Here is a 21,107-nt window from a genome sequence, read left to right as displayed (position 1 = left end):
GTCTGTGCAAACAGTATGGTTTATACTGAACACTCGTTTCCTTCTGGGAACCTGGAATGTTGGCACATGCCAGGCAGCAGGGTGCCTGTGTGACTAGCCTCCAGCAAAACCCTGGGCGCTAAGTTCCTGATGGGTTTCCCTGGTCGACGACACCTCCCACTCGTGGTCACAGGTAGACGCTGGAGGACTTAAGTGTGTCCAGTGTGACTCTTCCAGGAGAGGACACTTGGAAACTTGTGTCTGGTTCCCCCAGACCTCACGCCACGTGCCCTTTCTTTTTGCTGATTTACTTGCTATTCGCTTTCACTGTAGTCCATTGTAGCTGGGGGTGTAACCCCGTGCTGAGTCCTGTGGACCTTCCTACCAGTTCACCTCCTAACAGGCCTGGGGGCGGCCTTGAGGACTTGAAAGTGGCTGAGAGCAAATGAAGGTGAGCCCCACACCACAGTGTGGTCTCCCGGGCTAACTCACGGCCCTGGGGCTCTGGGCTCCACTGCCTGGTCTGAGAGGCACTTCAGTTCAATTAAAATCACTTCCTTCCCACTCACGTCCCCACCAGCCACATGTAGCATCCGGATGTCGCACTGTCCATGGAGAGGCCAGATCACTCATGGTCCAGGTTTAAAAAGTCAGCAAGGAACTCGACTCAGCTTGAGGTTCCAGAAGAAGGAGGGAGTTTTCTGAAACAGAATGTGGCTGCCAGGCCTTCTCTTCAGGGCAACTCTGGCTGCAAGATTCCTTATCCCATGAGGGTATAGATTCTCTAGAGTCGAGTCAGGAAAGCCTTCTATGAGTTAGGAAAAAATGATGGATGGAGGAAAGGTCATTTGAAAGGAGACACAAGGTCTTAACCTTAGCATGTTTAAGATGCTTATGTGAACTTCCAGTAGAAGCCACATCGCTTTCCTTGAATGCTTTAGGAAAGCATTCTGTTCAGAATAGAGGTCTGTTCTGGGCAGGTGGAGTCTTGCACCCTTCGTGGCAAGAACAGTGAGTCTGTAAGTCAGCAGAGAGAATGAGCTCTTGTGTTTGGCTGTTGTATCTTTCATGGGCCAGGAGCACCCAGATCACCCCAGTTTGATTCTCCAAGCAGCTCTCTGTTCTGCTGGCAAGTTGGTCGCCCGGGTAGTTAAGTGTTTGGCTCTCCAAGGGCGGAAGGGTCACTCGACCACGTTTCGTATTCCAGCTTTTAAATTAGCCCCCTGCTTCAGATCTGCTTTTGGCTCTGTTTCCAGAGCCGGAGTTGGAAGTCAGCAGCTGTAGGAGCAGCATCTCAGGAGGTGCTCCAGGCCTCCACCCACTGGAGGGCGGTTGCTACAAGCATGGCTGTCAGGCTGCGCTGAGAGTCTGTGAATTCCCTGGCAGTTCCGGGCCTGAGACACTGACTTCACCTACATGTGGATTAAACACGTTTTCCCTTTATCCTTGGAGGAGCAGATTCAAGGCGCTGAATCACACAAAGAGCTGCTGCAAATAACATGCGAGGAGTGGGCAGATCTTCTGCCCCTCTCGGCTCTAATGTGGAAATCTGAGTGTTCCAATGGCATTTGGAAACTTTCGTTTTCTTTTCAGGATTATTATAAGATCTCCACTGGGTGGAGGACTAATAATAGCACCCTTTCCTTCGGGCTAAAATGACAAAAAAGGAAAGCGTTGGCCAGTGCTTTTATTGGGCACCTCCTATGAACAGAAAGCTGGTTGTACTTTGTGCCTGCTGGGGTGGGGGTGGGGGTGCTGGGGAGACAAGGGTCTCATCTCCCTTCTAGGGCTTCCGTTTGGGCTGAGTGAGGGGGCAGCCCTGCACCCCTGCCGTTAACCTGATGACTGATGGGCACTTGCGAAGCAGAAGTATAAATCAGTTGAAAGTACTTGTGGACGTGAACCGCCTCCTACCTAGGAGGGATCGTAGCCAGAGCCAGGTGTGGCCGCTTAGAAAAGTTACTAAGAAGGAGGTTTCAGAGGGAACCATTAAAGCCAGACAGGCGTTCAGAACCATCTCTTTTGTCCAGCCAGGCCCACTTGCTCTCCTTCCTTCCCTGCCTCTGTTCGGGACGCTGCCGGCCCCCAGGCTCACACACCAGAGACTTGGAAGTCATTCTAGCTCTAACCCGCCCTCGTCCCCCTGAATCCTACCAGTCAGCCCAGATTCTGCCACCTCTATTCCTCACTGCTGCCCAGCTCAGGCTCTCAGCATCATTTTCCCCCTGCCCTTTTATTTGGGATTAATTTCAAGCTTACAGAAAAGTTGTAAGAATAAGAAAAGTGTGCATATTCATTTTAAATCAAGTAATAAAACCTAAAATTGTTATTTTGCTAAAGTACTTACCAGAAAGGAAAATGTCACTGTAATTAGGAGAAATGCTATAAATATGAGTATTAGAGAATGCCTCATTGGTCGTTAAGCCTGAAAATGTTTTCTCTTCAAGGATGAAATATTTTTAAGACAGGGTTCTCATTTCGTTGATTTGCTTCTGGATGCTGATCTTAGTTCTAAAATCTATTCTATTAAATCCTTTATTGTCAATTGAAACATAACATAAAAACAAAAACATATAAATGACTCAACAGACAAGAATATAAGATTAACTAAATGAAAAGGGTATACCTATTAAAAAAAAAAAGCATAAGAATAGTGCAGAGAACACTGTCGACCCTTTATGCAGATTCACCTGCTGTTAATATTTTATCTGTTTTGTGCACTTTCCCTTCCACACACACACAGACAAACACACCCACACAGCCCCCACTCCTCTAATCTTTTCTTTATCCACTGGAGGGTACATTGCATTTATCATGGCCCTTAACTTCCTAAATACATCGTATTTATTTCCTAAGAACTGCACCTCTTCATCTTCCCCTCCAGCCCGTTCACCTTATCCTTTGTCATCTAGAAATACTCAGCCGGGGATGTTGCCTCAAATGTGTGCTGAGTTCCCTTTGCTTTCTTGTCCTGAATGCCTTTTCCCTGATGACTTTGGCAAACTCCTACACGCGCTTAAAAACCCAGCTAGTTTTCCCCTCTGGAAGGCCTTCCCTGGGCTCCCACAGTGACTTGTGCCTGCCTCTCTCGCAGCACTTATCGCACCCGCTCCCACCCACTCTCCATTCCAACCCCTAGACCTAGTTCCACAGCAGCAACTGGGTCTTACTTATTTTTAGAGTCTCAGAGCCAAGGTGAGTGCCTGACATGGAGAACACACTTCATAAATTTTTCTTGTAATAATGAATCTTTAGTTTAGAGTTGGAGCATTTCTTAAACATACTGGAACAGAGGATTCATTTGTTCTCATTCTCTCTCTCTCTATATATATATTTTTAATTTATCTTATTTATTTAAAAAATACTTTATTGACATATGATTAACATGTAAAAATCGTACATGTAACATACACAACTTGATGAGTTTGGGGACAGGTGCATCCTTATGGAAGGGTTCTCTCTTCCCAGAGCACTTTTCAAAACTGGTGTTCCCTAAAAACCGCTGACACCTCAGAATGTGACTTTATTTGGAAATAGGGTCACCCAGTTAAAATGAGGTCATTCAGTGGCCCCTAATGCAGCATGACTGGTGTCCTTTTAAAAAGGGGAATTCAGGGACAGGCACACAGGAAGAATGCCACATGAGATCAGGGCAGAGATTGGGGTGACGTATCTGGGAGAGGCCTGGAACAGATTCTGCCTCTCGGCCTCAGAAGGAACCGACCCTGTTATTATCGTGGTCTCTGACTTCCGGCCTCCAGGACTGTGAGACAGGACATTTCTGTCTTTGGAGCCACCAAGTCTGTGGGACTTTGTTGTGACAGCCCTGCAAACCAATAGACCTCCCAGCCTGAATCTCTGACCTTTTGAAATGATGGTGAAGTTGTGACTTGTTCATTTTAATATTTAGGAGGGCGTGTAGATTCTGAAAACTTCCCCGAAGCACTCCCTTTCAAATTTTAATTAATTTCAATTTTTAGAAAAAAATGAATGGTTATTTTAGACTAGTGTATTAGAAGATTCGGTTGTGTTTTAATGTTTTTTTCTCTCTAAATTAGTTAATAAGTTCAATACTATTCCAATAAAAATCACCTTAGCCTTCAGTAAAAATTTTGTTTCTAAAATTTATATGGAATTCCAAATGAAGGATTCTTGATCAGCCCAGGTTTTTGACTGACCACATGAGCAGAACCCCTCCCTCTGTTAACCATAAGCATAAAAACAAAAGAAAAAACAAAAATTTTCATTATTTCCTTCTTTCTACTGACTTTGGGCTTCATTTGTTCTTTTCTTTTTTTAATTGAAATATAGTCAGTTATAAATGTGTCTATTTCTGGTGTACAACACAATGTCCCAGTCATGCATATATATACGTATATTCATTTGTTCTTTCAAAAAAGCATTCCCTATTAGGTTAGCAAATTTTTGCAAAACACAATTAAAACAACAAAAAAAACTTTGACATCTAGTGCGGATGGACCAAGAATTGGGGAAGCCACCTCTGCTTTGGGCCTCTACAAGGTGGGGGCGTGGTGAGGATAAAGGCTGGCGAAAGGCCCAAAGGCGTGCTCCCAGCCTCTCAAAACCATTTCACCATCAGCAGGCTGGTTAGTGGGATGGTGTCGGCCTCCACCTTCCTTAGGACCCCCCAGTCCTTGCACGGCTCACTTTGCCGTAACTGGCTGCCACCCACATTGCTGTGTTTGGAGGAGTAGATGCCGCCAGCATATGCGATTCACCACCAGTCTCAGGGGCATGTCTGCTGACAGTGCTTGAGACGGTCACTCTGGGATTAGCTGGTGCCCACCGCAGGCCTGTTTGACTCTTGACTGTCATTCAGACTCTCCCCGCTTCACCCTCCTAGGGCTGCACACCCAGGCTCTCCCTTTGGAGTGGCTTTTCCAGAAAGATTGTCCTCGCCACACTGTAGCCTCCAGCTTAGAGATCAGGCTACCAGGTGGTGTAACTAGTCACCCCACCGGCGGTCCCCAGAGCTCTGGCAAACACAGGCCTCTGTTTTGATGCTCTGGACTCATTCTCCAGGGGGCTGTCTGGGAGTGCTGGTTGTTAGGATTTGATTTTGGGCATCGCAGGTGACTAGATCTGTGTTTGGGAGTTTTAAAGGTGGTTTGACATAAATTCTGTTTCAAGATATGGATACTTCAAAAGCTTGTCCCCTGTTGTGTCACTGCCCCCAGAGCTGTGGCTTTGGTAACTTTCTGTTCTTGGCCTCATTGTCATGCTACGAATGGGCTGTGCTTGGTAGCCCAGTGGGCAGAGTGGTAGGTCCAAACCCCAGCATGGTGGTTTGTGGTCCCCTCCCCCTCGGGTGGCCTTTTTTGGTCCCTGCCAGCATCACTTTCCCCCTTTTGTGATTGGACAGACATTCTCCAACCTTCCCTCTGCCACCCTGTGCATTTCTTTTAATCCAGGCTGCCATACTTGGCTGGGTCCTTGGTGTGATGTTCTGTTAAGAGATCAGAGCTCAATGTGGTGTTCAGCCCAAGAGGCTTCGGACAGCCAAGGGTTTGACGTCTGTGCAACCCAGCAGGACGGGCTGTGTCACACGTGGCCTAAGGCTTCTGGCCTCTTGAAGATGAGACATGTGCTTTATTACATCGGTGCATCCTCTGAGCTGCAGCATTAAGATATCTCGGTCTTGAGTACATCTCTTGATTCTGCAGGAATAAGGGAGAAGCATTACCTTTCTTTTGAAAGCGAGCTGGTTAGGAGAAATAGTAACGCCAGACCCAGCTGTCATCCCCACTGGTTCTGTGGGCGGAGAAATCTCTTCGCTCCAGACTGTTGTTTTGAGAAGAAAGAAGCCAGGCGTTGCCAAAGGACAAGATCTGTTTGCCTTGGCCGGTGAAAAATGTCAAACAAGAGCTTGTTTTCCTAAATCATTTGAATTCTGTGGCTATTCTGATGGTGGGTTCGGGTCTTGAGCTCCTTAGATTAAGGACCCAGTTATGAGTGCAGAACGTTATTACTGTGAGCAAAGAGGAGATTATGACCGGGCAGTCTCTACGTCCCACTGAGATGCGTATTAGTTCCTCAATATTCACATGTAAATATGAGGAGGACTCCGTGAACATCAGGAAATCTGGCCCTTTGTGGAGACGGGTTGTGAAGCAGGCTTGGATGGCTGCCAGCCAGAATCTGCCAGAATTCTGCTGCCCTCCCCAACCTTCCTCCACTTTGCCTTCTGCCAGAGGCTGAACCTCTTCTTGGCCATGTTTCATCTCCTGCACTGTGTGCATAAGACAGGTCGTCACTGTGTTCCTGGAGGTGGACCTGCGGCTCTAGGACTGTTGCTTGTGTTATTGTTTAGTTACCTGTTAGGGGGACTCAAGTCATTAGGGGAGGTTGATCGTTATGGGGGAGCTGAGAAGATTGGAAGATAAATTCTTTGCACAAAGTATGACATTGAGGAGAACTCTAAATTTAAATATTTGCCCCCTTTGCCCTTGGATAAGTGTCTATCTGTGGAATGCATCTGTTCTGCATTTCATTTTAAAGAGACCTGTCATTTGCAGTGATCTCAGATTTGTTTTTTTCCTGGAAACTTTTCACCAATAGCCCCACCAGTTCAGAAACCAGGGAGGCCAAAGCCCATAGGTGTGTGGTGGCAGCATACTTGTGGGCGGATCCAGGAGGAGAGTTGACACCCACGCTGGTGCCCGTCAACCTGCAGGGCCTCTAGGGGCTTGGAGTCCATGAGGAAACGTGGGCCCCGAGGGGTTTGAGGTCTTAGGTTGCTTGTCTGGGCTCACAGCTAGTTAAAAATCATGGATCGTTGGTGAGAGAAGTCTCCTGGTTTCTCAGCCCAGTGGAGTCCATCACACCATGGACTTGGCCGGTTCTCCAGGAACAGGGCAAAGCATTTGAACTCAGGGCCAGGCAGTATTGGCTCTGGGCTGCAGATGCATCCCCACTCACCTTCCTGTGCTGGGAACTGACATCAAATGTGTGGCTCTTCAATGTTGACGGTACCACCCTGGGCACATTGCTGCCCTCACCCCTGTAGGGAGGGCTTGGGGAGGGGAGCTTAATGTTAATGCTTATCATGTAATGAAATGATACCAACCCTGGCCGATGTGGATGGTGGAATGACTTCTTTGCAGTGGTCTGATGACTTTTTGATTGGCTGATACAGTGACTAGTGCACCAGGCCAAACCCTATTCTTTTTATTCTTGTCTGTCTGAATGCCCAGAGAGTTGCAGTTGTTCCCGTCTGTCACGTAGGAAGAAGAGAGGAGAGAGTGGTTCTAGAGCAGGAAAGACACACACCAGGGCTCACTGGGCAAAGCTGAAGCATTGGAAGAAAACATAAGCACTTGCTTGAAAGTATTGAAAGGGTTCCGCATTTCTTAAAACGAACGAGGGATGTTTGAGTAATAACCAGAGTACTGGTTACATGGAAAGCTGCTCTCTGATTTAATAGGAAACATAGCTGGTTTTGATTTTTTGAAAACATTTGTTAGCAAAATTGCTGCCAGGAGGTCAGGCCGGTCCTGGGATGGGAGGACGTCTGAGCTCTTAGTTTTCTAGAAATGAGGAGTGGTGCCCAGGGGCAGTTCTGAGAGCAGACATCTGAGGACACATTACAATGCAGGAGGTGGGCACTGCACACAGAGAAAGCATGTAAACCCTTAAATGGAAAGACCTGGAACTACGTGGGCAACCCGAGCAGCCTAGAACTGGGGAGCTGGTCTTACTGGGGTTGTCTTTAACAATGATTATTGACTGCCTGCACCACGTGTTCTTATTTCAGCGCAGGTCGTGAGGGTAAGCGGTCACAATTGCAGGCTCTGGGACTGGAGAGACTTGGGTTCAGGTTCTGCCTCCGTCACTTACTTACCCTGGTGCCGTGGTTCTCAGTCCTGACCGACTGCATATTAGAATCCCCCCCGGGACTCTTAAAACTCTGGGTGTCCAGGCTGTATCCTCGAGCAAGTGTATCAGTATCTCTGAGGGTAAAACACAGGCATGGATATTTTTTAAAGTATTTGCCTTCTCCCACCCCATAACGGAGAACCGTGCTGGGGACGAGTGTTTAAGTAAGGCTGTGGAGAAGTGTGCTAGCTCAGTTCGCTGTGTTTCCTTTCCTGTGAAGTGGGGATAACGTTATCTAACGTAGACGGTTCCTGTGAAGATAGGAGATAACACACGCCGGGTGCAGAGTCCAGCGCCCAGCACATCGTAAGAGCTCAGTAAAGGACGACCTGCATTACTAGCTCAGCTGTTCTGCTTGCAGAGAGAACTCCAGAAATGCAGGCGTGACATTTCTTACATCCGCGAAGGAAGGCTCGGGATGACCAGTTTTGCATTTATTTGAGACAGACAGACAAGTGTCCTCTGCACCGGCAGTGGTTGCCGAGAAGGAGGGTTGAGCATCGGAGCCCCTCTGGGTTAGGTCTGCACGGGGCGGCCGTGCTGCCATGGTCTGACTTTCTCAGACCCGCAGGCACACCCAGATCCATCTGAAATCACAAACGTGATTCTTCTTTTACTGTCAGTTGTTTATTCTCTCCTCTGCCTCAGCATTGCAGTAGCTGCTTAAAAACTGATCCTAGGATAGTGTTTGACCAGCGGCCCATATAGGAGCATTGGGAACACAGATAACAGTGCAGCAAATCCCTTCCCTGTGCTTGTTCCTGACGGTCACCACCCCATACTGTGGTTCCCATTCCTTCAGAAGACACTTGGTTTGGTGTGTAACTAAATCCCAGGTGGGGCTGCCCGAGGATGCTACCTGTGGTGTGGTGGGAAGAGGACCAGGCTGCTAACTGGGGTATGGGGATTTTGTCCCAGCTCAACTACGTATTAGCTGTAAACTTGTGTTTTCTGGAATCTGATTTCTCATCTATAGAAGGAGGGTTTGGGTTAGATAATTTTTCCAGCCAATTCTAAACCTTAAGTTATGTGAGTTCTTGAAAGCTTGCCTTTAGGACAAAACTTCTCCAGGAAGCAGCCTTCTCTGTGGCATCTCCCCATAGAAAGGTCTGCCCTTCCTCCCCATCCCCCCTTGCCTTGCTGGTGCCCTGAGCAGGACTGAGAACTCACCTGTTGCCTAGGCTCAGGGGACCTCCCTCATTTTCTCTCTGTACAGTAGGAATGAGAGCAGGGTGGGCTCTCCCAGGGGTGCTGGGAAGACTGAATGGATAGCACGTAATAGGCCCAGCACACTACTAGGCTCAGTAAATTTTTGTAAATAAGTGAATGAATGAATAGAAAATAAGTGGTGGTCAAGTTCAGTGTTTCCCAAGCTTTTTTTGACATGGGGTCGATGTAGGAGATACATTTTCTATCACAGCTCAACGATTCTGCTTCTCTCTGGCTGTGTCCTGCGTCACCCCCAAATCTAGCAGCATGAAACAAAACCAGTCATCCATTTAGCTCTTGAATTTCTAATTTGGGCAGGGTTGGCATGGAAAGCGCATCTCTGCTCTACACTGCATCTTCTGCGTGGCTGGAGTCACCTGAAGGCACACTCACCCATCTGGTCAGTTACCAGACGCGGCTCCTCACTGGGGCATCAGCTGGGGCGTCAGCTGGGGCTCTCGTGGAAACACCTGTGTGCGGCGTGGGCTCGCTCACAGTGTGGTGGCTGGATTCCAAAAGCCAGCATCCCAAGGGAGAGCGTGAGCCATTGGGAAGCTGTATCACCTTCTATAACCGGCCCTTGGAACTCACATAGTGCCACTTCCCCTGCAGTTTTTTTTTTTTTTTCATTGTGCCAGTTACAAAGACTCACCCAAATCCAAGGGGAGGGCCATACGGTCTGCCTCTTCATCAGGAAGTAAGAAGATTCTAAAAGAATATGTGAGGTTACAGATTCTGCACTCACGTTTGAAGAATACAATTTGCTACACCAATATATACATGAATACGCATAGGTAATATATGTGCGTATTTATATAATAACATGTAAATGCGTATGTCTATATAGTATAGAAATATATGAATACATAAAACAAATGAACTTATTACATCGGGTAACACTGTTTTCTGTTCTGTTCTTTTAAGAAAGATGCCCTCCATCAACCCACTCAGTCAATTTCATGCCATTATTGTGTTGTGCCCTAATCTGGTTCTTCCAGAAAGTCTTGGGCAAAGAGCTGTTTCTAAGAAGCCTAGTGTCTGAGTCACACCCAGAGGCCCAGGGCACCACCTGACTTAGTTTCCAGCCAAGCTTTTTATACCAGCAATACCTGAGTGACTCCTAGATCTTGGCCAGCAGGAAACACATACCTTTCTGCCTGTGAGAACCCCTCATGGTCTCCGAGATCCTCCTCCTTTGCATTAGATAGGCAGTTGGGCAGTTTTGGAAACAGCAACAAGCTGGCTGAATGCCCTGGTGGATGGCATGCGAAGGAGGGAACCGGCTCCTGAATGCAGCCACCCTTTCGTGTTGGGGCCACAAAGCCCTTTGTCGGCGCAGTGCCTGCCCTGCAGGGACTGGCTCTCCCTTGCAGCTGAGGCCGGTGACTGGGAGGTGTGCTGTGGCCGGCCAGGGCCTCTCATCCCGCAGAACAGGGAGATACCTGTACTCTTCTTTCTTTCATAGGAATAACAGATCTGCCACCCACCCTGACTCACTCTGGGTCCTTCCTCTCTGTTTCATTTGTGAGGCTCCCAGGAGCACATCTTTGTAGATTCATGCCTGGGCTCATCCTCTTAGCATCTTGTCTGGATTTCAAGTGAGCTAGCATCCCCTGTTCAGGGGCTTTGGTACTAATTAAGATGTTTATTTCCACCTTTTGGATGATCAAGAAAATGTGCATCTAACCTGATACTTGTTAACTAGGTCAGAGAAAAAGCAGACAGAAGCTGTGCATCGTGGGATCCCCGGTGGACCTGATTTAACAACTGGGAATAATCAGAAAGTCCTCTGCTCTTGATGGAGGGAGATGGGGCCCCTTTGAGCTTACAGCTGGGCTGCGGTGACGGGAGAAACAAGCATGAAAGTGCAGATACTGGAGAGGAGGGCCCCCTGCTCCTGCCCTGAGAGGAGGCCCGGGGATTCCCTCAGAGAAGCTTCCTGGCGCTTCAGTGGGGCATAGAGAGAGGACTCTCTGCTGGTTCCTCAGCTTCATGATTTAAACACTTGAGCCCTTTTTCTTTTTCCCTTAAAGCAGTCTTTAATGTGCCAGGTGTGAAAGGCAGGGGAAATGAAAAGCCAGCACTGTCTCCCTGGGTGCCAGAGATCAAAAGGTAACAGGAAAGTGACAATGTCAAGTTTGCGTTTCCACTGCTGTGTGTGGGGCTCCTGGGGCACCCTGCCCCCTCCGTTTTCTCACACTTGCCACTTCCTCCCCAGCCCCCGGTTTTCACACCGCTCGGTGATGAGTGTCACCCTGGACCAGGGCTCACATGGTGTCAGAAGAGGCACTAGGGCCAGAGCAGGGGCTGCTCAGCCAGGCTGGGGAGCCAGAGAGGGGACCAGCCGTCTGCAGACACTGGAGGGGGCTGCTTTTCTTTTTCTAACACTGAGAAGAAAAGGGAGTTCAGCACTAAAACGTGGCTGATAGAAAAGGCAGCTCGTTTCCACCCGGATTTCCCATCTCTACGGTGCCTGGGATTCCCAGGCCCGCGTGCGTGTGGTTGCTGATCGTGTTGCTGAGGTCTGTGGGCTGCCAGGCCTCTGTGCTCTGCTGGCCAGGAGCCATCTGAAAAGGGAGCAGTCACAGCTCTCCATCAGGGACTGGTCATTGTTCTCTTTTGTCAGAGTTGACCTCGAAGTTCTGCAGTCCCTTCCTACGCTTGGGGCCCGCAGCGTCAGGAGGCTCATGTGATGTCCCACGGTCCTGAGGGAGAGGTGCCCTTCGGGGCCCCCGCATCCCAAAAGTGCCCCATCCAAGGGAGCTCCCGGCCCAGCAGGCAGTGGCATCAGCCTTCCTTCATCATCAAATGTGCTGGTGACACCTTTGAAATGCGGGCAGCTCAGACTTGTGACGGTTGAGTGTCTCAAAGACATCAGAGGAGTTTGCTGAAAAACAGTGCTTTTTAAAATCTTGTTTTCAACTCTTCCCAGTTCCCTCAGGTCTTTTCTCAGCCTTGAGCCTCTCTGTTGGTAATTTGGCTTTTTGCACAGTTCCTGGATCTTCTGACAGCCGAGGTCTCCCGTCGGCCCATTTTCTCTTCCAAGGCCTGAGATGTGCAGAGGACCTGGGGCCCTGGGTCCTGGGTAAACTCCACACCACCTGGAAAATGTAGTTTCAGGGTGATTTGGTCCAAGTAGAAAAGCTCAGCATGTCAAGAGCCCCGGTTGGCATGAGTTTGTCCTGTCAGTTTCCAAACACGTGCTGTCAGGGCCACTTCCTGCCCCCTTGTGATTTCAACCCCTGCTTCCCCGTGGTTGTGCTCAACACAGCAACCACGCAAAGGAAATACTGCTCCCGTCCTGCTTTGCAGAGGAGAAACCTGAGGCCCAGAGACGTTAAATAGCCTGCCCCAAGACACAGGCAGCAAGAGAAAGAGCTGACTCGAACGCCAGGACTCGAACGCCAGCCTCTGGCAACAGAGCCCTGTTCTCTCCCTGCAGACACAGTCGCCATTCCCAGAGCAGGAGAAAGCTGCGAAGAACTTGCCATCTTTGTCAAAGGGCTCTCTGTCCTCTGCTCTAGCTTGGCTCCCGTCCCCATCCTGCTTGTAAGGTTTTGAGTTGTCCCTTGCTCGGAGTCTGCCCTGTAATCCACCCAGAGCTCTGGGGAGCTGTTCTCCCAGCTCCAGGCTCTCATTGTGACCTCCCTTTTTTTTTTTTTTAATTGAGATACAATCAGTTACAATGTGTCAGTTTCTAGCGTGCAGCACAATGTCCCAGTCATGCATATACATACATATATTCGTTTTCATATTCTTTTCTCATTAAAGGTTGACCTGCCCTCCCTGGGTGCCTGAAGGACCCCAGCAGGATACTCAGCATCCTGGGGGAGCAGATGGCAACTTCCCAGGCTTTGAAGGGGCAGGCAGTGCACCTGGGACCCTGGGCAGCTTCAGAAGGCCTGAGGGAGAGGGTGCAGTCATTTTCCTGGGAGCCGACAAGTCTGTGCCTCACCCCCGTTAGAGCTCCCACCCCACCTTGTGACCCAGAGGACATGGTCAGGGCCGGGGGAGGATGGACCCAGGCTAGTTTGTGGGACACCAAGCCCCTCGACGGCTGTTTCTGTGGCTTCCTGGTGCTCATGTCCTCTGTTTTGTAGAACCAGGCAGGCTGGGCCTGAGGCTCGCCTTGCTGTGTGTGGCTTTCACAGAGGAGGCACTGGGAAGCCAGCTGGGAGTGGGGAGCTGGAGGCCTGGCCTCAGCCTGACTCACCTGCTCCCAGCAACAGTGGCGCCCATCAAACCTGGTGACGTGTGCCTGTGCCCCCACCTATGTGAGCAGGACGGCCCAAGACCCTCTTCCTCTTTTCCGGAAAGAAGTGGTGAACATGGCTGTCATTTTTATTTTAATTTCTAGAATTCCCACGTGGAGCCTCCTTGCTGGCTCTTTGGTGAGATTGACAGGGGCCGGGGTAGAAATGCTCAGGCCATGTGGACTTGTCAGGAAGAGGCAGGTATTGGAGACCTTGAAGCTTTCAGTCCTGAATGAAGACTGCGACCTGTGGTCTCTCTCTGAGCAACCCCACAAGCTCACCGTCTTCAGATGCTTTTTATTCATTTTGAATCTTTCCCATTTTTTTTAATTGTGGTAAAATACACATCACAGAAAAGTTACCATCTTAACCATTTTAAGTATACAGCTCAGTGGTATTTAATACGTTCATAGTGTGGTGCAGTCATTACCACCATCCGTCCCCAGAAATCTCTTCATCTTGTAAAACTGAAACTCTGTGCTCATTAAGTAGTAACTTTCCATTTCCCTCTCCCTCCAGCCCCTGGCAGCCACCATGCTGCTGTCTCCCTGATTTTGACTACTCTTGCGTACCGCATGTGAGCAGAATCTTACGCTGTTTGTCCTTTTGTGACTGGCTTAGCTTAATGCCTTCAAGGTTTATCCACGAGGACAACTCATGCTGTAGTGTGTGTCAGAATTCAGTGTGTGTATGTGTATATATCACGTTTTCTTTATCCGCTCATCTGTTGATGGGTATTTAGTTTGCTTCCGCCTCTTGGCTATTGTGACTAATGCTGCAGTGAGCATGGGTGGGTGACTCTCTCTCCAAGATCTGGTTTTCAGTTATTTTGTACATATACCCAGCAGTGGACCAGATGGGGTTTTGAGCCATTTTTTGCTGCTCTGAATCTTAGCTCAGGTCTGATGGAACACGGGCCTTAGAGGAGTGGCCCAGAGCATGGCCCCTTGGGTCAGACTGCCTGGATTTAAATCTACCTTTTACTAGTTCTGGGGCCTTCGACAAGTGCCTTAATCTTTCTGACCTCAGTTTTCTCCTCTGAAAAATGGTGACAAATGGTAGTATCTAACTCAAAGGGTTGTGGTGAGGATTCAGTGTGTTAATGTATTTGATGAAGTCCTAAGAATGCTGCTTGGCCCATAGTGAGTCATAGAAGTTTTGGAGCTGCTATCGATATTATTATCATTATTATTGCTACTATTATTCTAATCTTTATATGGATGTGCTCACGGGTAGTTCCTTAGATTGGATGGCTAAGTCCGAAACATTAAAAAAAAAAAAAAAACTTTGTAAAATTTCAAAAGATGCAGAAATAGAAAAGGAAGACTTTTTTTTTTTTAAAGCCCTCTTCATTAATCAGGAGTGATCACAATTTTTTTTTGCATTTTTTCTATATATTTTTATATGTTTGTAGGTTTTTGGTTTTTTGTTTTAACAGAGTTGCAATTATGCTGCTTTTATTATGTTCTTGTTAACAGTGCGTGGTGAGTATTATGATTCGGAGTATCACTTGAAACTTGATTTTAATAGTTTTATAATATCCATCATCCAGATGACATAATATATTAAGTGTTCTCTTTTGTTCACATCTTGATATGTCCCGTATGTCCTGGATGGGGTGTCAGGTTTGAAAGGGGACCCTTGACATCTGGCTTCTCTGTAACGAGGTTTTAAGATGAACCTTCATGGCATCACTGCCGTGTCATTGTCAGCATCACCTTCCTGGTGCTTGCAAAATTTGGGACAGAACTGAGCACTCAGAACCCAGGAGTCAAAGTTATGCTGGGGCAGCTTTCAGCCCAGTGTAGAGACAGAACTTTAGACTGCTGGTTCAGCTCAGCCATGGAGTGGCAACTCTCTCAGCCCATTGTCACTATAATTAGTTAAGCAAAGGGGGAATGACCATCTGCTGGGAACATTCCTGCTTTGGGTGGGAGGCAGGTTGTAAAGGGTCTCTAAGGAAGGAGCCATCTCTGAGTTACTTTGAGAAGATCCTTCATGGAAGGCAGTGTGTTATAGTGAGCAGAGAATGAGTTCTGGATCAAAGTGGGTCCAGTCCTGGCTCTGCTGCTGATTCCCTGAATGACGCTGGCCCAGGCACCTGGGCACTCCCAGCACCCTCCTCTGTATGGCGAAGTGGGTCTGACTGCCTTCTCAGGGTGACAGGTGACACGGACAAAGAGCAGCTGGCCTAGTGCTTTGCATGGAACAGGTTCTCAAGAAAGGAACCTAGCTTCGTTCTCAGGACTGTCGGTGTAACTGTGTGTGAATTTCAGCCGTCTTTGGGAACCTGTTCTCAAATGAAACGCTGGAGTAAGGGAGTCTGAGATTTACGTCTCTTTCTGTCTGCCAGGTACTCTGCTGGGCATTTTAGACCAAATGTAATGCTGTCTGGAGTTTCCTTCCATTATTTATTTTGGAAGTGAAACGGAGTTTCAAGGGGATTCTCTTGGTTGGCTTTCAAGAATGTTTTTGGTAGACCAGCTGAAGGGCATCATGGCCCCTTGGACACCAGCTCTTTGTGAGAATCATGTTTGTTACCACACATGTGTATTTGAAACAGCATTAGATGGAGAGGAAATAGCCAATTAAAGCAAGCTGGATGTGAGGTCACTCCTTGGGTGAAACCACTAGTCACACACATTCACACGGTCCACGCTGCCAGCTCAGTGTCCAGAATTGTCCAGCCAGGGTAAGACGTTCCCACCGGAGCGCCTCCTGCTTTCACTAAACTGCTTGCTAAGAATCCTTGCCCTCTGGTTCCTTGCAGCTTTCAGGAAAGCCTTTTGTTTAAACAAAGGAACCAGCCCACTGGTATCTGGGTGAACACTTGCTTCCTACTGAGATGGAAATGATCTGAATCAAAAGGAACGTGAGTTTCTTTTTTTTCTTTTTCTGTGTTCACATCCACCTGAAACAGCGAGTGACTCACGTGCAGAGGGCTGCAGCACAGATGTGGAAGCATCTCTGCTTTTTGGGAAGCCTCTGCTTCGGTCCTGTGGCGGCATGATTTCAAATAAGTCCCGAGCAAGTGGAGAAGCAGGGGGATGAAGGAGAGGATTTATTGGGTTGGGACTGGGACTGGAGCTGGGGAGGGCACAGAGCCTCTGTGTAGCATCTTGGGGACACTAAGCATCACTTGGGAAACCTCAGCATGCTCTTCTGCAGGGGGTGGGGGACGTCCCTCAAGTCCCTTCCAGCCATGTGGTTCTCCGCGCACCTGCAGTCTTTTACTCTTGGGAGCATCCAGCTGGGCGGCATGAGTTCCATGGGCCTCTGGTTCCACCTGGGGTTTTCACAGCGTCACAAACCATTCAAATGAACTTCCTGTTTTTTGTTGTCCTTAGAACCTGAGGATGGAATCGCAGCCTTAATTGCAAAAGGGCATGATTAGAGGAAAGGAGATCACCTGTGTGTGTGCGTGTGTGTTGGTGCATTGTGTGTTCACGTGTGTGTGTGCGTGAGTGCATACATGCCTTATGTGTATATAGAGGTGAAAAGGGGGAGGGCTCCCAACCAATCCCTAGTTTTCTGACAGCCTCTTGATTTGCGTTCTTCCTCTTTTGGATATATTTCTCCTTAGAGGAAGGATAGCTTATAATTTCAGATTTTCCCCTTGGTGCTTCCCAGAGGAAGAAGCCAGCTGCTGCTCTAACTATTGCAGGGTGTGACTGACAACCCTGGAGAAAGGCCGTACTTGCCCAGCAGGCCTTCTGGACTGTCCCTGGAGATGCTCCTTGGACAGGAGGGGCTTCCGACCCATTAGTCTGTACGGTCCTTCCTGTGACATGCATCTTAGCAAAGGCACAAAAACATGGTAGATGCAAAGAAAAGGAAAGACATGCTGGCTGAATTGCAGAGTGGTTCTTTTTCCACCTGCCGCTCCAAGGGAAGGCTAATGAAGACCCACAGAGCAGCAGTTCAGGTAGCGAGAACAGAGCTTGTGGGTGGCATGTCCTTTTGTGCAATTGTCAGATATAGGGGTTGCGGTGGCTGGAAAAGATAGATGGGGCTTTTCTGAAAATACTGGTGGATAGACAGTCTCCTGTTGCAAGGTAATTGTTGATTTTCCTCTTACTCAGGTTTTTGCAGGCGTGTGACTATCCACCATACAGTGTACCCCACAAAAATGTTCTACCCACTCCTGTGTGCCTGGCATTGGACTAAGAATGTCACATGCATTATTAGTCTTATTTTTAGATATGTAGGTTGTTCCCAGGGGTATTTTTCTATTATAAATCGTGCTTAGATGACTATTTGTGCAAATAACTTTTTGCCTGATTTATGACATCCTGTTTAGAGTCAATTCTTCTAAGCACAATTACTGGGCATGGAATTTAAAAAATCACTCTTAAGACACGTCAGCACGTTGCTTTAGTGTCGTGTCCCGTTGCCACACGGAGGAGGGAGGGCCTGTGCCTACTTCCTCCTGAAGACTCAGGACATCAGTCCTTCATGGAAGTAGAGATACCAGCCTGTTGTGTAAATTGAAGTCCTGAAAATTAAGATAAATACCTGACAAAATTTATTCCAGAGACCCAGGAAAGAAGAACAGCAGCTCTTCTACTGTGTTTCCCAATGATGCAAATTAGACATGGCATATTGGAGAGAGAAAGCACATGCCTTTGTCCTCATGGGGCTGGGATGTTGCAGGCATGCTCTGGGGCCGGCTTGGTTAATGACGCGTTTAGCTTTCCTCTGTTCTGCCGCTCTTAACTTCCTTGGCATTCCCCTCCGAGGTGAGCCGTGTCTCAGAAGGAGGTGGGATGGGACCTTCCCCTGAGAGATGCGTCAGAGTCGGGGCTGTGCTTGGATCGGAGCCCTGGGAGGGCCTCTCCTCCGGGAAGTTGAAGGCTGATCCTGCTCCCTCGGCCTCCCTGCCAGGCCTCCCTGCGGCATCCCTGAGGCTTGGTTGTCACCCTTCAGAAGCAGGGCCATGTGGGCAGACAGAAGGATGTATCTAGTTGGAATCAAATCTGTATATACAGAGAAACCAGAGGGCCCAGCCAGCTTTGAGTTTTCCAGTGGAAATTGTGTTTTCTCCGTCCACACCTAGTTGAAAGGCCTGGCTTCATTCAGCTCCACGCAAGCCGCCGAATGTGGACTAAGTTCCTTCTGTGCGTCTGCTGTTGTCCCAGACGGGGCGGCGCTCGGGCAGACCACGCGGCGCTCGCTGCTTCCAGCCAGGAGGGGCAACACTGAAGGATGATTGCAGCCCCTCCGCTGGGGAACCGGGAGGGAACAGAGAGTGATGGGGCCAGAGAAGGGCCCTCTGACCTTTGAGTAGAGATTTGAAGGAAGTGAGAGAGTGAGACTTGGGGACGTCTGGGGCTGTTCACAGGGCGAATGCCCCCAGGTAGAAGGCACAGCTGGCACCGAGGGGTAGGAGGGTGTTTGACCTGTCCTGCGACAGCGGGTGGCCAGTGGGCCACAAAGGAGTGAACCGGGTGGGGGGAGTCAGAGTCGGGGAGGGAGGCACCGTGGATCTGTGGATGCCCGAGAAGCCACAGCGAGGACTCAGTTTTGGTGTTAAATGTACTGCAAAGCCACCGGAGGGCTGGTGACAAGCGAGGGACATGATGCGATGTCCTGCTTTACGAGGCTGGCTCTGGATTAGCAGATGGCAGAGTGAAGCAAGGAGAACGGCAGTGACAGCCATGGTCCAGGTCAGGGAGGATGGGGGCAGCTCTGGGAAGCAAGGCGTGGTCCCCGGGGGCACACACCGTGGGGAGGTCAGGTGTCGTTTGCCTTTATTCCATCCCCTGCAAGTAGACCTCTGTCCAGTGGAGGCCTTCCCTCCTCCAGGGAAGATTGGAAACGTCTAAAATAGTCTGTTCCCTCTTCGGAATTGGGATCTCCAATTCTCAATCACATCCATCTCCTTTTGGAAAGATGCGTAGCGTTCCTCTCACATTGGCATGAATCTTTCTTTCCGAGTTCTTTCTTCAACAGGAAATACGGGAGAAGTCCAACATGGCAACCCAGACTCAAGCCAGAACCGTCTGTTTCTTTCCCTCCCTGCCAAGCCTTCTGCTGGATGGGAACTTAAGGGAAAAAAAAAAAAAAAAACCAGCCCCACAAACCCAGGAACCACCTGCTAGAGCTCCCCAGCTATACAATCCGACCAGGAAACACTGAGCAGACAATTGTCGGGTTGCATTTTGAATATCCCGTCAGCTTTGGCGGCTGTCAGACTTCCTTCTAGGGCTTTGCATTATTGAAGATGCTAGTAAAGGGTGGAGTAACATTTCCCAGTATATCAGGAAGGCTCTCGCTAGACCAGGGCTCCGGAAGCCTTGGTTTTCCCTCCAGCTCTGCCAGATGTGTGCCTGCGAGCATCATCCATGTGGGTCTGCTTCTTAATCTTGAACATGAGTCCCAGACAGCGTGATTTCTAAGATGCCTTTCAGCTTTGATGTCTTATAATTCCAAGTAAGTGTTGAATGAAACCAGTGCCCTAGGCTTCAGGAGACAGATTCCTTCAAGTGGTGGTCTGGTCTGGGTTTAAATTTAGGGCGGCCTTCTCTGTGTCCCTTTTTAGGGCTCCACTTTTGTAATTTTCATGGTATCAGGGGCTGCATGACTTGGCTTGTTCTGTTAAAGGAAGTATGAGCAAACTGAAGCCTGAGTTAAAAAAAAAGAATAAAATTTTTTCCATGTAAGGAGAACTATCCCCATGGCTGCATATTATACAGAAGGATCTAGTTTATCAGCCGTGTGTCCATCAGGCTGTGCGTCTAGGTTGGACTTCGGCATCTCAGAAGAGAAACTAAGGAGAGAGAGACAGGTAACTACTCAAAAGGTGACTGTTTCCTGCAGTTCCAACCTTCATTTTGGGGGGGGGGTCCAGTCCCTATTTTGATTTACAGTCTTGCCTGTCCCCTGAGGTGGCCTTGGTGCAGATTTTAGAGTAGGGGAGTGGCTAGCTTCCAAAAGTGACAGCCTTAGTCCAGGTCTGGGGTGGAAGCCAGGTCAGTTAAGCCAGATGCCTCTCTCTTTCCTTACCTACAAGGTAACCCCTCCTTCCAGGCACGGGAGGATGGGGGACCCAAGGCGTTCACCTTTATCTTCTCACTTTGCTTTCATGTCCTCAGTGCACCCGTTGTATAATTCACTTGTCCATTGAACGTGGTCCATGTCTTCCCGAATTCATTCTTACTGAAATGAGTGTGCTCTACACCGAGTATTCAAGCTGTGGACGAAAAAACCCCGTGTCCCAGCAGTTCTTTACCTGCCGCCTTTATGAGAAGCTGTCCCTGGGCTGAGGGCTCTGTTGCTATTTTGAGCTGACATTATGGGTCTTTGACAGGCTGCTTGACGCAGTAGGAACCTTCCATGTGATGCTGTCTGTCCTCTCGGCACCGCTGCGTTGGTAAACAGCACTGGTACTTTGTGTCTTTAGGATGTTTGTCCCCTGGCTTTGCTCTTGGAGCTGACTTAAGTCATCTGGACCATTCAGCAATTGTCAGGGTCTTTTGGAAACTTTCTAGATTGAGCCACTGGCAGTAGTAGGTCTGGATGGGGTCCCCAAGCATGGAGTATTAGATACTCTGGAGGGCACGTGCTTCTTACTGAACACATTGTCCTTCAAAGTGCCGTGTTCATAGCTGGTGCTTTAGAAACACATTGGCTAATTGAATTCATCTCGATCTTAAATGATCATTGTGACTCGGAGATGATGATGATGATGATGATGATGAGATAGTTGGAGAAGCTGGTGGCCATGGCTGAGCTGGTTTCTTCCCTGGGCCCCATTCATTCTGTCAGCAA

At 48.7% G+C, this 21,107-nt stretch overlaps 1 protein-coding gene across 1 annotated transcript in view; it reads left to right on the top strand.

Moving 5' to 3' along the window:
* Window positions 1–21,107, top strand: part of GFOD1 (glucose-fructose oxidoreductase domain containing 1) — a 91,539-nt gene that overhangs the window by 29,969 nt on the left and 40,463 nt on the right. The gene's annotated exons all lie outside the window — the stretch shown is intronic.

The sequence above is a fragment of the Camelus ferus genome, chromosome 20 (assembly GCF_009834535.1).
Source record: "Camelus ferus isolate YT-003-E chromosome 20, BCGSAC_Cfer_1.0, whole genome shotgun sequence".
NCBI classification, from domain to species: Eukaryota; Metazoa; Chordata; class Mammalia; order Artiodactyla; family Camelidae; genus Camelus; species Camelus ferus.
The sequence above is the reverse complement of the archived record's forward strand: the minus strand, read 5'-3'. Positions and strand labels throughout refer to the sequence as shown.